The sequence below is a fragment of the Python bivittatus genome, unplaced genomic scaffold (genome assembly GCF_059951505.1).
Source record: "Python bivittatus isolate LINGU-HERP-01145 unplaced genomic scaffold, Pbiv_v1 ctg000520_np1212, whole genome shotgun sequence".
Lineage (NCBI taxonomy): Eukaryota > Metazoa > Chordata > Lepidosauria > Squamata > Pythonidae > Python > Python bivittatus.
In genome coordinates this window covers 3,791,197-3,807,850 of record NW_028277080.1, presented here as the reverse complement: position 1 = coordinate 3,807,850, position 16,654 = coordinate 3,791,197, and the positions used below count along the sequence as shown (strand labels likewise).

General features: G+C 38.3%; 1 long non-coding RNA gene across 1 annotated transcript in view; it reads right to left on the bottom strand.

The window, feature by feature from the left end:
- Window positions 1-16,654, bottom strand: part of LOC148214841 (uncharacterized) — a 57,510-nt gene that overhangs the window by 33,966 nt on the left and 6,890 nt on the right. Inside the window, exons 2-3 of the long non-coding RNA XR_015797370.1 lie at window positions 14,318-14,428; window positions 4,177-4,207 (exon numbers count right to left, since the gene is read on the bottom strand). This is a non-coding gene — a long non-coding RNA (uncharacterized LOC148214841). The remainder of the gene's footprint in view (window positions 1-4,176; window positions 4,208-14,317; window positions 14,429-16,654) is intronic.

Sequence of the window (16,654 nt, the reverse complement as noted above, 5' to 3'; positions counted from 1 at the left end):
ACCATCTCCTGTCCTGCTCAGGCATTCCAGCTATAGATATAAGTTTTTCAGAAGGGAGGACTTAAGTACAGTCATTTGGCTGCCATTTACATGTGAGGCGTGGTCTGCTAATCTGGCAGGAGGGCTGTAGCTGACATAAGAGGATTTCAGGAAAACATCTTCCTTATGCTGCTTGGATCTTGTCCATTTTGCAGCACTGACTTGACCATCCTTAGGGGGGTTTAGCACCAAAATTCCTTCCTAGTAGTAAGCAGTTTAGTAGCCATTTGCACTTTTGTACCATAACTAACCTTTAGGTTTTAATCTGGAAAATGAACTGCTGTAAGAAAGGGAAAACTAAATGATCCCTTTGCTGCAAGGAAAGGGGTGAAAATAGGCTCTCCACAGTAATTCTATTTCTCATAATCCTGACCACAATGTTGGTCACTAAGTAGTTACATTATAAGCCTAGGAAACATCTATAATCTGAGAAGGAATTATCACATAAGGAATGGTACAGAGTAAGAAGGTAGATCTTGGACAGAGGAAAATAACTCAATATCCATTAACAATACTAATAAGGTAATATTCTTTAGCAAGAAGGATCAATTCAGAAATACTATCCTAATTTCTTTTTCATGAGTATTATTACAAAATCAGGTATCCCCATCCTATCCTTTTGCATTTGATTTCTGTTTCTGAAGTAGAGAACTTTGCATTTATCTTTGTAAAATTTCATTCTGTTACTTTCAGTCCATTTGTCTAACATGTGAAGATAATTTTGAATTTTATTTGACATGCATTACATCCACATCTTCATCAAACCCCTTAGTGAAAATAATGAAGAATAAATGACTCAGGATTATTCCTTGTGGCACCCAATGAGTATGATTTTTGAACTAGTTATGTATTCACTTAAGTATTATGCCATCCATCCCATGCTCCATTAGCTTGCAGTTTAACATGTCATGGGGTACACTGTCTTTACTGAAAATCAAGGGACATTGCCCAAAATTGACATTGCTCAATTTTACCCCAAATGAGAAAATTAGTTTGGAAAGACTTGTTCTTAACAAACTTGGTAATTACGTAATTGCTTTCAAGTGTTTAGAGATTGATCTATTTATGCCAGTTGTAGAAGCTTCCTAGGTATCAGTCTCAGATTGAGTGCTTTGTAGTTTGGTAGATTCCCCCTTTTTTTTTTTTTTTGAAGATGGAGTAACATTTGCCATCCTCCAGTCATCTCGTATTTCAGCCATCCACTATTACTTCTCAAAGATAATACTTAAAGGTTTGGCCAGACTATCAGCAAGTTGGGATGCAATTTATTTTGACTTTGGAGTTTTAACTTATTCAGAGTACTAGCAGCCCAGCAGCTGAACATGAGCCAGAAATGTGATGCAGGAACTTAAAAAGCTAATAAAATTATGGATTTCTGCATTAACAGAAACATTGAATCTGAATCATAGGAAGAAATGATCCCTTGTACTCACACTGGTTAGATTGCACTTGAACACTGTGTCCTTTTCTATGCACTGAACTTTAAAGGGAATGAAGAAACTGAAACTGGTCAGAACTACCATGATAATATGGGGCCTGGAAATCAAGACCTATGAAAAATATGTAAAGGACATGGGCATGTTTAGCAAAAAAAAGCACATACATTTATGTGTGTGGTTGTTCTGAATTAATATTTATTGTTTTGCTGTCTTTAATTGGGGAACTACAGCACAACATTTGGAGAATGTTAAAACAGAAGGATGATTATAAAGTACTTCACATCTAAGTCTAGGATATAGGAATAAAATTAGTTTGTATGAAAAAAAGCAGTTTACAAATACCTTTAAGGCTGCCCTGTACAAGAGGCAGTGGACTTGTTCTCTGTTGAAACTAGAAATAGCACAAGGATCAACAGGTTAAATTAAACAAGGGGAGATCCAAACTGAATAATAGAAAGAATTTCCTGACAGTAAGAGCTGTTAAACTCTGGAACAGTTTATCTAGATCAGTGCTTCTCAACTTTGGGAAATTTAAGATGTGTGGACTCGAATTCGCAGAATTCCCCAGCCAGCCATGAGGAACCTTGTTGGACTCCACCTTCCTGGAGATTTTCGAACAGGGGATTGGAGAGCAACTTTTTGGGGATGGTTTAGTGGATTCTTGCCCTGGACTAGATGACATACAACATCCTTCCACTTTTTACTTTCTATAATTCTGTAAAGTAAATAGTAAATAGGTATTCCTTGGCCATGTTTCTATCAATAAATCGTAGTGTGGTAAGGATTAGAAGGCACCTTGGAAATCATCTAGGCCATTCCTCTGCCCAGTGTAAGAATCCATTACTAAAGCATCCCCAACAGATGGCCATCCAGCATTTTCAATGATGGAAAATCCACCACATCCCAAAGCAGTCTGTTGCATTATTTAATAGCTCTTACATTAGGACATTTTCCTAATGCCTAATCAAAAGCTGTTTCCTTATAATTTAAACCCATTGTTTCTTATCTTGTGTTCTGGAATAACACTGAAGAAGCTTACATCATCTTCTATATGACAGCCCTTCACATATTTGAAAAAAGCTATCATGTCTCCCCATGGTCTTTTCTTTTCCAGGCTAAACCATTTTTCATAATTCAGGCCACTTATCATTTTGATTGCTCTCTTCTGGGCATGTTCCAGTTTGTTAATGTCTTTCCTAAAATTCAGTGCCCAAAACTGAATGCAGTAGTCTAGGTGTGGTCTGATCAATGCAGAATAGAGAGGAATAATGACTTCTCTTGATTTTGACCCTATACTTTGGTTGATGCAGCTCAGAACTGCATTTGCTTCTTTTGTAGCTGCATCATGTTGTTGACTCATGTTCAGCTTGTGATCCATGAAAACATCCAGATCCTTTCCATATGTACTGTTAGTACCTCCCATTCTATATTCATGCCTCTTTCTACCTCCCATAATATTCTTTTTTAGAACTTTACTAAGACTTTTGTGCAGTTATGAGGGGTTAATCTAATGTCCTTCATTAATAGTTTACAACTGTCAGAGCCATTTGATAGCTCCATTTTTAGGAACATCCGCCCATCTTGAGCTCTGTCTCCTATAGCTTCTGCTACTGTGGAATTCTACTTAACATTGCTCTGAGTTTTTTGTGATCTGCATTTTTGATATCTAAGATATCCTTCTACATAAGGGTATGCCTTTACGATGGATGCTCACCTTCCTTCAACTTTTTATTTTACCCCTTCCTCATTTTGTTTCCCAAGCCTTTCATGTCTTTATCTCTTTTAATATAAAGAGCAATAATAGGATAGCTGTTATTCCTCAGAGGCAAACATGGAAGAAACAGTTTCTCAAATGCTCAAGATAAGAAAAAGAATCCTTCCCCACTGAAAACCAGCCTGACCTGTTATATCAAATTTCTAGATGTTAATATATTTTATTTTTATCAAAAAATCTAAATAAAGCTCTAATGCCATTATTAACTAAAGTGGGAGAAAAATATTCCTCTATTGTATTTCCAATCTTGTTATATGTTTATCATTCTACCCAAAAGGCTAAATCTGTTTGGGAAACAATTGTTAATACAGTTGACAGCAGAGCTATATAACCTGAAAACCTGTGATCCCCTCAAAGTTCTTCTAAAGTTTGCTTATCCAGTTTATGCCTTCAAATGAATATTCCATTTAACAAAAGAGGAAAAATTCTAAATAAAAGAGCAAGCTAATTAATGTAAATCAGGTTTAAGTCATCTTCTTTCTTGGTGTACTAATTCTGCCTGTTTTTGAGTGTAGCCATAGCACAGCCTTTAAAAGCTAAGCACAGTCCTCAATAGAAAAAATGTGTGCAAAAGGACACAAAAGTTTAGAGATAAATATCACCCATAGGTACATAGAATAACACTCACAGGTCTGGTTTGTAAAATAAATAGCTCTACACATTATGAAGGCCATTTGTCAAATTAGAGAAGTTGTGGTTTCAGTTATAGAAAAGAAATGAAGGGTTTTTCCTTCTTTCTCTGATTAACATTTTCTATTTTACATTATTTTAATGCAAATTCCTAGCAAGGAAAATAAACAAAGTATACAATAACTTATTCCAGTTTCTCTTGTAGTGCTAATACCTTGTTTTCCTATTTAGTATCTTGCATCGTATACAACTGTCCATTTTATGCAAAGCTTTCTCAGGCTACAAGGGACCTACCTCCATGACTTCTGGCTCCACAGACTTCAAGCTGTAATATAGAAGCAGACAGTCTCTCAGTGTAAAATTATCTCTATTTAATCAAGCGGCCTTACAAAAGAATTCAGTTCTAATCACATTCTGCTGAAAGGCTTTTGGGAATGCTGTCACTTTCTATTTCTTCATCTCATGGTTGATAAGGGGCTCACAATGGTACCGAGGTGGTATAGGGGGAAAAAAAATTGCATCAAAGCTATCCATGTAAGGGATCTGTTCACTGGGGTTTCTGCTGAGCTCACACATGTATTCAGAATGAATTTGTACTAAATGAATTTAGGGGTGCTGCAAGAGCTGTTTTCTCCAGCTTTCCCTTTCTGGTCACCACCTGGAAAACACATCACTGCAAAAATGTTTATGATTTGGAAACAGACTAAGAGGAACTCTTGAAGTACACCCTGTCCTGAAGGAATCAGAATTTGAATTTCCAATTGTGTGTATACGTGTGTTGTTTAGAACTACAAGTTTTCTTGCCAAATGTCAATCAACCATATAATTAAAAACTCATTTTATGCAGTAGGGGAGATATCTCTTGCAGTCTGCAAATACTCGGCCAAAGTAGCTTTCTAAATCCATAATGCTACCCCATTCAAAACAAAATAACAAAAGCATTGTGAATGTGTAATTGTAAAAAATTGTGAAGATTGTCACTTCCATGTTTAATATTTATTTAGTATTGATGTATTGATTTATATGCAAGCTTTCTGTTTGAAATCACTTATGTGAGTTTACAGTGAAAAACAACACACAAAGAAAAACTACATACAAACAAACAAATAAAACATGTATAATAGAATCATTGGTTATTAAAAGGGATATGCTTTTATAGATTTCCTAAAGGTAGAGAAAGTAGGACCCAAACACAACTGCTCAGGTAACTAGGGATGACATAAAAGAAAGCTGCTTTCCACTATCCTAATACAGTGGAGACACCTTCAGAAGGACCTTTCCTACATAACTTTATATTATTTTGTTATAATCTCTGAGTAGGTTCGTAACAGGAGAGGCAGTTCCCAAAGTCAAACTCTAAACCATTTAGAGCTCTACAACTTAACAGTAACATGTTAATTTTTTTTCCAGAAGGACTGGCAGCTAGTACAGATTTTTCAACCTAAAACTGATCCCGGTATTTTGTACCAGTAAGGAGCTGCTTTCTATATCTTTTATTATCTTTTATTATAGAAAGAAAAATTGGACCAAAGTTGTCCATGCACACTAGGTTTCAGGAGCCAATTTCAATAAGCTTCCCAAAGTACTGGACAGAATCCTATACAGTAGACAGAAATCTTTAGATAAACAGAGCAAAGTAAGATACTGGAAATACAATTACACATGTAAGAAAGTAAGATACTGGAAATACAATCTCAAAAGTAAGATACTAGAAATGCAATCACATGGTGAGAAAAAAATGGGGGCAGCTTAGAAAATTGCTATGGATGTATCAGGAGCTTTTGACTGAGTTAAAGGGGACACACATCTATAGGAAATGACAGATAGGTGTAATCACCAAAGAGGAGTACCCAGCAAATAGCTAGTATATGCAAAAATAAAGCTAGAAATAAAACATAAAAGGAATTTAGGTTTGTAAAGGAAACTAAAAGAAACAAAAGGAGATTTTTGGCTATGTTAATAGTAAAAGGAAGAGGTAGACATGCTGTTAGGAGAAGATGGCAAGATAGTAATAATTCTTATTCTTTAAAGAAGAATGCTTGCATGTGTGGTGAACGGGCAAACCTCTATTCAGTCAGGCAAGGCACAGCAAGCTCTTCCCTCCACCACATTCACTTAGCAATTCACCCAAGCCTATATTGCAGGTAAGCAAAACCCACATTTACTTCATCCATATATCCCAGATGCCTGATTCATGCTGACTGCAAAGTCCAAGCTTAATAGTTGGTGAGTGGAAAAAACATGCTGACCTTGCCCAGTAGGTTCTCCTCAGCCTGCCCCCCAGCTGAAACAGAGGGAGAGAGAGAGCTGGGAAATATGAAAGAAACCATATTGCCTGGGAAGGGACTAAGAAGGAAGAATATCTAAAAGAAAGAGAAAGAGAGATTGCTGAAGATGGAGACTAGAAACTGCCACATGGTTTTGGTGAGTTTGTTTCCAGGAGGAAAAAAAGCTAAGAAATGCTCAGGTGGGAAGAACCATGGTAGGAGTGAAGCAAACTTTGTCTGCGACAAAAGGTGAGAAGATGCAACTCTGAGTCAAGAAGGTCTTCAGGGAATAGAGCAAAGACCTACTTGGGTGGGGAGGAGGGTGGAACTCTAGATAAACAGAGTAGCCTGTCTGGGGCCTGTGCTAAGAGCAGAACTGGGCTGGAAGTGAGAAAAGGCATCAGACTGTCATCTAGAAACCTCTAGGGAATTAACATGAACTAAGAGGAAATGCTCTTAAAATCTGAGAGTTAGTTATTAATCAGGATCAATGAGCTGAAGAAAATAAGCCAGGGAGAAAACCCTCCTCTTAAAGATACAGTAAGGTAAAAAAATTTGAGGCTAGAGTTTGCATTCAGATTCCTTTGTTTAAGCTATACTAGTCTGCTTTATACATTCTGATCTTTTGAATCTGTCTGCTGTTTCAAGGAATTTGCCTCTGATTTTTGAATCCAAAGTTTATAATCTTTGTGTGAAGTCCATTCTTACATATTTTATTCCATCTAAGCCAGTGGTTATTTAACTATTTGACCCAGTTACTCCTTTTCCTGATCTCATATAATGTCATTACCTCCACAAAAGCAAAAAATAGTAAGCTGTATTGTTTTGAACAAGCATCTCGGCAGCAGCACTCTCAAACTGGATCCTTGACTCACAAACAATTACAAATTGTTCCAATTACCCTTAGGATATGCCCAAATTGCCTCCTTGGTGGCAATTATCTCCAGCTTAAGAACCACTGATCTAACCTATATGAACCTCATATCCCACCCATTTGACTATGCAAGCTAAAAGAAAACCTTACTTTTTCTTACTTTTAACAAAATTAAAGAGGAAAGGCAACGAGGCCTGCCATACCCAAACAAAGGGAAAGGCGTGCAACTAAATTACTTGAACTTATCCACACTGATTTATGTGAATCTCTTCAAATGTCAGCAGGTGGAAACAAATACATAATATGTTTTATAGATGGTTTTTTCCCAGGTATTGTGTAACCTATCTGATGAAGGAAAAGTCCCAAACTGGGGATATGCTGAAGGTGTACGTTGCTATGGTGAGGAATAAATTCAACCGGACCCCTCAAGCCCTTCAAAGCGACAGAGGCGGTGAGTTCATTTCTAACACCATGCAAACATATCTAATACAACTAGGCATAGAGCACAGATTAACCATTCCTTACATGCCAGAGAGTAATGGAGTCGCAGACAAAAGAACATATCATTGATGGTAAGGTGTATGCTGTTAGAGGCAGATCTACCTGACAAATACTGGACAGATGCTGTTATCACAGCTACATACTTGCAAAATAGATTGCCAACCAGAGCCAATAAGGTAACATCTTTTGAACTTTGGCATGGGCGAAAACCAAGTGTCAAACATTTAGGAGTGGGTCTAAGGCCTATGCCCAGGTATCAAAAGAAAGGAGATCCAAACTAGACTCTAGAGCTGAAGAAGGGGTCATGATTGGCTACGCTCCAGGAAGCAAGGGATACACACACACACACACGTTTATTACAGCCCTAAGGCCAGATACAATCAAAGTATACAATAACAACGATCTTACATTTATATATATATCTATAAAACAAAACAATTAATATTATTTAATCTAGTAATTAAAATAACAGTGCTAAAATATATCAAAGTAAGATATTATGTTGTGGAATTTTAACTCTAAATAATGGTGGAGCGTATTGTACAGATGGTAGCACAAAACTGGGCAACTTGGGAGGATATTTCTGGGTCTTTGTCTGAAAGGAGTAACATTAGATAGAAGTCGCACTCCCTGCCAGGAAATCTCTTCAATATCGGGTCTATATCTATATCTATATCTATATCTATATCTATATCTATATCTATATCTATATCTATATCTATATCTATATCTATATCTATATATATATCTATATCTATATCTATATCTATATCTATCTCTATCTCTATCTCTATCTCTATCTCTATCTCTCTCTCTCTCTCTCTCTCTCTCTCTCTAGAATCCTTATATAGGGAGCAATATAATAGCATATGGCTTAGTGTTTCTACAGAGCCATCTCCACATGGACATAATTGAAGGTGCATAGGAACGCCCTTAAAACGTCCAAAAAGGACTGCTGAGGCAATGCGTCCATTCTAGCTAGGGTGAAAGCTTTACGAGATTTCAGAATTGTAATAGATGTTAAATAAGAAGCTGGAACGAACCCTTGTGGTAGAAACTGATAAATATTGGGGTGCAGAACCTTACTAAATTTGTTTGTAAATCTATATCCCAGATACGTTGTTTAAGGGCAGTTCTAGTATTATCAAATCCTAATAAGCACAGAGTTTGCATAGAGAAGCCCAGCAACTGAATTCTATCTAAGGCTTGTTTTTGCCACGATGATTTGAAATGATCCCTAAATACTAATGAGGCTAAACCTATCAGAGACAGTAATAACTTTAGCCAGAAGGTAAGAAGGAAAAACCATGCTCTGGCATCCAGTGAAACTATACCTAATTCTACCCTTAGGATGGCATTTTTAACACTTTTTGGTACCATCAAAATGGCTCTCATAAACTTATTTTGAATAGTTTCAATTTTATTAAGCTTTGCAAGGGAGCAAATCTGAGAGCCATAGAGGAGCTGAGGTATTACTTTAGCTTGAAAAACCTTGCATGCTGCAGGGATATAATGGGCTCCTTTTGAATGGTAGAATCTTATAATTGCTGATGAAATGCACTGTGCCACACTTGCTCGATAAAGGAAATGTGCATTCTAGATTAAAGAAGCATGGAATTGCACTCCAAGGTATTTATAGGTGCACACCTGTTCAGTTGGGGTCCCATTTATTTGCCATTTATGGCTTTTATGATAGTGTCGGGCAAAGACTAAAACTTTAGTTTTCTGATAATTTATTGAAAGTTCTTGATCTGTGCAGAATAAAGCTAGTGCCCTAAGTGCTCTTCTCATTCCCACTTGTGTGGTAGACATAATGACTACATCATCGGCATATAGTAGTGCTGGAATTGCACGGTCAGCCAAAATAGGTGGATGATGGGCTGAAGCAGCAAGTGCTTGAATTATTGGATTTAGATACAAATTGAAAAGTAATGGAGCTAATATGCAACCTTGTCTTACACCTCTGTAAGTTGGGACTGCTCTAGATAAGTGTCCCCAAGGGGTGCATCTAATTTTCAGGGAGGTATTTGAGTAAAGCGACTGAATAAGAACTAGGAGCCTTTTGTCAATCATGGTATTTCTCAACCTATCCCACAGTCTCTCCCTTGGTATTAGATCAAAAGCTGACTTAAAGTCAACAGAAGTTGCAAAAAGAGAACCATGAGGGGGAGTAGAATATTTTTCTGCTAAATGGTGAAGAACTAAACAATGATCTAGTGCTGAACATTCCTCTCTAAACCCAGCCTGTTCTTCAGCAATAATATTTTCATTTTGTACCCAATCCAATAACTTTAAATATAGAAATCTGGCATAGAGTTTATTTATTGTGTTTAGTAAACTGATAGGCCTATAATTTGTAGGGTCAAGTCTATTTCCATTATTTTTATATATCGGTACTACAATGGCCTGATTCCAATCCGCTGGAAATTGTCCTGTATTGTTAATATGTGTAAATAAGGTAGCCAAAACTGGGGCCCACCAATCTTTGTTTCCTTTATTAGTTCTGGGGGGATAAAGTCACCACCAGGTACTTTACCTAGTTTTAATTGGGCAGTAAGATCTTTAACCTCAGCTATGGATACCTGCGGCCAATCTGGGAGGTCATTAAAAGGGGGAATCACATCTGAAATTTCAGCAGATTCCCTTTTAAATATATTATTAAAATATTTATCTGTGGATATTTGTGTAACAGGGCCAAAACGTCTATCCGTAAAAAACTGATTTATTAAATGCCAGAACCAAGTGGAATTCTGCTGAGATTAAGTTATTCTAGTTCTCTCTTATAGCCTGCCGTTTCTTTGTCTTCAGAAGGTCTTTATAGGGTGTTTTTTTTTTTGAGTCTTAAGTAACTTAAAGCAACTGAAGAATTTTCTTGGCGAAAGGAGATTATTGCATTTAAGAGAGCCTTTTTAGCTTTAATGCAGTCATTATCATACCAAGGTTTAGATCTTTTATGTGCATAAACATACTTTGCTGTTGTACGTCTTGTCAGGGGGCCTGAAGATTAACAAGAATTGATTGATACAATGATATTACTTGTTCATATGAATCAGATGAACAAATCTGGATATGTATCTGACAGAGGGGCTCTGAGGTCAGAATTCCAGTCATAATTTTAGCTAAATCTTGAGACCATTTATTTTGTACTTGTCCCTTCATTGTGATGTCAATGGGGCAGTGGGCCACTTCTAATGGTTCAAGGTTTGTTTTAGAATCAAAAAAGCAAATTAATGGAAAATGGTCATTATCAGGGTGAGTTCCAGTATAAAAATAAAATATATGACATATAGAGTTCCGGGAGATCATAATGAAGGGCATTATTTTGATACACAATTTTATATTCTATATATACACAATTCTATATTTTATATATATACAGTATATATATATGCTTCACATAATGTTTAACCATACCTGTAACAGTGCACTCTATTTTATTTCTAAAGGGTTAACTTGCTTTTGCTTTGTAAAGAGCACTGGCTTCTTCTTCTTCCCCCCCCCTTATCTCTTTGCTGAATGCCCAATTGTCTTCGAATAAGCAATTAGCCGAGTACAAGCTCAATGTTGTATCAAGCTTTTCGCAACAGTTGTGAGGCCCTGCATTCCAGAGAAAAGATAAGAAAAATCTTGTATGCCATTCTCTTGGTAACCAGAAGAAAAAGTTACATTTATGTTTACCTTCCTAAGAACCACCTTTCACTTGCTCAGACCGTCCCAAAAATCCCTTGTATGGGTGTGAGGGGATGTACTATCTGATTACAGATTTACATGTCTATAAAGTCTCTGATGTTTGTGTTGTGAGGTGTGATTTCATCAACATCTCTTCTGAATGTGTTGATTGGGGTCACCCAGCTGTGTCTTGATCAAAATACATCTGTTATCTTAAAGAAGCCTCGTCTCAAGTCTTTTTATTTGGCTTTATTGAGACTTGGGAAATAAAAGGTGCCATACAATAACATAGTCCACCACACTGGCCCCGTTTGGGCGCCAGGATGTAAGCTCCCCTTTGAGGTCACCCCTGACAGTGCCATTTAGTACAACTAAATCTAAACTATCCACAAATTGAGCCAAGTATCAAACTGATCCCACGGATTATTTATTTCCCTGTGCCCACAAACTGGGGGCAGATATACATTGACAAGTAATACAGAATAAACTTTAAATCTGAGTAGGAGGGCTAGAGCCATATTTGAATAAGATTCCAGCATAAGTACCGGGACATTGAGCTTAACAGAAATCATAGTACTCAGGCCACCTGATGATCTACCCTTTTTTGTATTGGGAATTGCATTTAAAGTGAAGGAAAGGTATCCAGGTATTAATAGATCCTCCCTAGCCCATGTTTCTTGAAACAAAAGAATATCAAAAGAAGAAATATATTCCATAAATGAAACATCTAACATCTTTGCTTTCCAGCCTGCAACATTCCAGGAGAGGATAGAAATGCCCCCTTCTATAGGGTAGAGTCATTTAGAGTCTGAGGGTACTATCAGTGAGTTAGCCATACATACACAGTTTTCATTCTGGAATGGGGCCAAAGTTGAAGTTTCCTCTAGTGCTGCCTGGTGTAGCACCACCTGAGTTTGGGGAACAGCTTCCGGTTGGGTGATTTTAGGACTTCCGGTAATAACATCCAGATCTGAATTTTAGGGAAGAAAACTAGTAGGTTCCAAAGGATGTAATAAAAAGCTATCATGTGGAGAAGTTCTAAGATCCAGAGAGCATTGTTCAGCATTTGCCTGGGATATGGGAAACACTTCCTCCTCAATAGTTAGCTAGGGCTGGTGCTCTCCAGCAGGCTCCCCATTCCTTCCATGGAGGCTGGGAAAATTATTATTTGGGTAGCAGTTTCCATCCATTTCATTGTCCATCGAAAAATGGCAATTTGTGTCAGTATTTGAAGACACAAGATCAATAAGTGGTTCTGCTGAAGCAATGGTGAGCAGTAAAGTTTCCTTGAGGTTTTCTAGCTTATGTATTATATTATCTTGTTCCTTCCTGGGTAGGCCTCCAAAAGCCTTAATAAGATCACCTTCAACTGAGTCTGGCATATCTTCATTTTGTGAGAGTGACTGACTCCCACTGCCTTGCTTTTTTAAGGTCATATGTGGGAAGGAGGGCTTGGTAGCCTCTGTTACAATTGTGGAGTGAGTATGCAGCCGAGATAAGTCATGACCAGATAAAGAGTTAATTATTTATATCGCGAAAAACTCTGGTAGGGAAAATTTGAAATGATGCTAAATATGGTCTCATCTTTAATAGCATTAATGGAATAGTAGTCTGGTTAAAGGATAGCAAAATCCATTTTCGGTTTTGTACAGTGGGAAGCCATTTGATGGCATGTAGGTTATCTGACTGTAGTGACAATGCAGAAGTTGACCTAAAGAAGTTTTAATTGCTCTCCTAGAATCCCAGCGCCCAATATTGAGACTATTCAGGGAGAGACAGAGTGCAACCTGCTGTGTCTGAAGTAAGCAGTTTTGCTTGTGAGGAATTTCCTCTTTTGTATCCAGAGAGGCATTGGTCTGTATAGGACTACCATTCTTGAACTTATCAGTGAGTAAGGATTTATTAGTACAATCATTTAATTGTTGCATACTTTTGTCAGCTTTTTTAACTTTATTGTCTCACCCTTTATCAGAGCGCATGCCAGAGATGTCTTGCTTTATCGGAGTTTCTGCATTAGTTTTAATGGATGTGGCAGGTCCAGCTGAATACTTATAAACCAAAGTCTCAAAGTCTTTTTTCAGCAGATCTAGATCACTTTTTATAGTTGACAGTTGCTCAAATAGTAAAATAACAGTTTGAGCTGTAAGAAGACATTGCCTTGCCATCCACTCCGTTGTATTTTCCCTGGGGAGCCTCTCCAAGTTTGGATTTTGTATCTTTTTTTTAAACTTATTTTTATTTCCCTTAGAGTTATTAGGAGAGCTAGCAAGTTGTACTAGAGACATATAGTCAGAGACCGAAAGGGAGTCCAGGTTTTCATTTAGCTCTTCCCTGACAGATAATGAAAGCTCTAACAGTTGTTGTTTTTCTAGTTCTGTTTGTAAGTCCCATTCAAGTGATTCAAAGGCTGCAAATTTGTTGGAAGAGGAGGGAAGATTTGCTTTACTTACAGTTTCGTTTCGTGTGAAAAGTTCTATCTTTGGTTGTTTAGCTGATTTTGAGGAGGAGTGAGACCCTGGGCTAATTCCATGTCTCTTCTTCCTTTTTCCCATATTGGGCAGTCAGCTCAGACACTTTTACTCCACAATCGTCTCGTCGTAAAAAATTGTGAATATATTTAAAATAATCTAATAATAAGAATCTATTTTAAAATCTACATTAACCTAATATACTTATTTGACTGGAGCTATCTAAAAGGGGAAAAAATGTAAAACATACTATTTAAAATAGTATAGAATTAAAAAGCAGGAGCATAGAAAAATGTGTGTTGCTGGGCTGGTGGATGAGACCGCAAGGGATACAGAATCCTGAACCCAAAGACGGGAAGAGTAAGCATATGCAGAGTGGTATACTTTGATGAGAGGGAGAGAGGCTGCTGCACTCAGGTAATGACTGAGGAGAAACCAGCAGCAGCAGTTACCAGCCTGAGATGTTCAGCCTGACACCAGAAGACACAACCACACCAACCCAGAGGGAGATGGAAGTCCAGGAAGGGACTTCACCAGAGACAGATGATGAGGCCAAGGATACAGAAGAAGGTGAACCACCAGTTGTCGCTCCTGAACCTGCTCTGAGACGCTCATCATGACCCAACAAAGGAGTTCCAGCTGACAGACTTACCTACCTCGCAAGGTCATCGCTACCAAGCGAACCCGCATCGTGGAATGAGGTGCTGCAAATGCCAGCAGATGAGGCAAGTAAGTGGAAAAGGGCAGCACAGGAGGAGCCAGATGCTCTGTATAAAAACAAAACATGGACTTTAATTAAACTACCAAAAAGCAAAAAGGCCATAGGTTGTAAGTGGGTGTTCATGGCAAAACAAGACGAGAATGGTGAAGTACAAAGATGTTAAAACTGCATTTTTACATGGGGAGATAGAAGAACTTTACATGACACAGCCTCCAGGCTTCACTAATCCCAATACCAAGCATCTCATTTGCAAGCTTCAGAGGGGGATTTATGGCCTGAAGCAGGCGGCCAGAGCATGGAACAAGAAGTTAAACCAAATACTTCTTGCCCAGGGTTTCGTTCAAGGAAAAGCTGATCCCTGCCTATACACAAGATACAGAAATGGGAGGGATGCGTATGTATTTTGTTATGTAGATGATTTAATAATTTACCACAATAACAAGAGGGGCTTTAATGATATTGTTTCTCAACTAAATAGAGAAGTAGAAGTGAAGCATCTGGGCAATGCCAGCTACTACTTAGGAATACAGATCAAGAGAGAAGATGGGAGCTTTCTTCTAAGTCAGAACCAAAAGATTCTAGAACTGTTGGAAAGTTTAGGATTGCAAAATGCCAATCCTGCACCTACACCGATGGAGACAGCTTTCCACAAGAAACAAGAACCCAGCAATCTCCTACCAGAGAACAATGAATATAGAAGTGCCATAGGAAAATTGTTGTATCTAGCCACCACCACTAGACCAGACATTGCAGCTGCAGCAGGCATTCTCTGCAGAAAGACAAGCACGCCCACACAGAGAGACTGGACTGGTGTCAAGAGGGTGGGAAGATACCTAAGGGGGCCATGCACCTAAAACTAAAGCTGTCAACCACTGAGAATCCTAGACTAGTGGGATTCACAGATGCAGACTGGGCAGAAAACACTGCTGACCGTAAGTCCACTAGTGGCTATGTATTTTTCTGTGGGGGTGGAACAGTGAGCTGGGATAGTCACAAGCAAAGCACAATAGCACAGTCCTCTGCAGAAGCAGAGTATGTGGCAGCAACAGACGCATGTAATGAGACTGTGTGGCTTAGATTATTGCTTGCAGACATGGGTATAGACGAACCCTATACAAATCTTTGAAGACAATCAGAGTTGCATCAGACTTTCACAGTCAGAGAAAGTAGGTGGGAGAACTAAGCACATTGATGTAAAGCATCATGTGGTGAGAGAGTTGCAACAATAAGGGTTAATCAAACTAGACTACTGTCCCACAGGAAACATGACAGCGGACATCTTCACGAAGCCGTTGTTGAGAACAAGTTATCAGAAACTAAGAGAAAAACTAAATATTGTGGGACACAGAGACAAGGTTGAAAAGAAGGGATGTTGGAAAATATGGGGTTTTAATCAAGCCTGTCTCAAACGAACACAAAGGGAGGGGTGGCTTCGCTGCGGCCTAGCTTTGCTGCTGTGTGGGAGGGGCTTGGAGCCCACCTTTTTTTCCTGTTTCCCTCATTTTTCCCTCTCTTCTCCTCATGTCTCTCTACAAGATAGGAATGAATCCTCTCTCCTCCTCAGGGTTTTTGTAGTAACATTTCAGAATCCCAACAGCCAGTTTGGTGTAGTGATGAAGGCACCAGGCTAGAAACCGGGGGACCATGAGTTCTAGTCCCACCTGAAGCACGAAGCCAGCTGGGTGACCTTGGGCCAGTCCCTCTCTCTCAGCCCTAGGAAGGAGGCAAGGATAAACCACTCCCGAAACCCTGCCAAGAAAACTGCAGGGACTTATCCAGGCAATTGCCGGGAATCAAGACTGACTCGAAGGCACCAAAAAAAAAAAAAAAGGCCAAAATGAGTTAGGGTTTATAATTTTGATAGCATGTTTTGTTGCCCATCCCCACATTACTGTCCTGATTTAGTTTAGTTATTCATGCTTTTTGTAGCTCATTCTAATCCATTTCCTGCATGGGTTCTTTTTTGTTTGCAAAACTTCATAAGCCTTTTATGTAGCCACACTGGCATCTCAAAATAAGTTTTGTGATTTGAGATTTTGGGCAGCTGAGTTGGAAGAAATGAGCCTTCTTCCAATGTTCCTGACATTTCTAATTCCTCAAATAAGTCTTCCCTATTAATTAGTATTCAGTGAAGGATAGCTGATTCTTTTCTTTCGCCTTCTTTCATGTTCTGAAGAATACTATTAGCAGGACAAGTTAAGGATTTCATGAAGGACAATGTTTGGTGGTGGCTATTTCTGCACTAGTGACTTTCATCTCTTTCATAGCATCG